Below are 458 nucleotides of genomic sequence, written 5' to 3' on the forward strand. Positions count from 1 at the left end.
CTCCACTGACCACTCTGCTGTGCGAGTACATTTTTTACAAACACCGGTGTTGAACAATAAACTAAGCATTTTAATACCGTACGGCATTAACTATGATGCTTTAGACAGAAGAAGACTGCCGTTTTGTTCAAACGACCCTCGAACCTAACACCAGCGAATTAATTGCGTATTGTTGATATGAACATATACTTGTATGATTTTTAATGTATGAGAGTGCAATTTTCGGGCACTTAGAGGTCCATATTCTCAAAATGTTTGCACCTCAGCCCCAAATATGTGGGCCCGAGGTCGTGTGGACTCTCACGCACACCTACTTTAGAATTTGGGGGAAAAATGTAAAAAAGTCTACAGCACCCGGTATTCCTAGGCGGTCACCCATCCAAGTACTAACCGGGCCCGACGTTGCTTAAATTCGGTGATCGGACGAGAACCGGTGTTTTCAACGTAGTATGGCCATA

At 43.7% G+C, this 458-nt stretch overlaps 1 non-coding gene across 1 annotated transcript; it reads right to left on the reverse strand.

The window, feature by feature from the left end:
• Window positions 1-342: 342 nt before the first annotated feature.
• LOC117119995 lies at window positions 343-458 on the reverse strand. The gene has a single exon (XR_004447275.1). It is a non-coding gene; the product is annotated as a 5S ribosomal RNA (ribosomal RNA).

Source organism: Anneissia japonica, unplaced genomic scaffold (genome assembly GCF_011630105.1).
Source record: "Anneissia japonica isolate Jap-2015-1 unplaced genomic scaffold, ASM1163010v1 scaffold47758_len692_cov112, whole genome shotgun sequence".
NCBI classification, from domain to species: Eukaryota; Metazoa; Echinodermata; class Crinoidea; order Comatulida; family Comatulidae; genus Anneissia; species Anneissia japonica.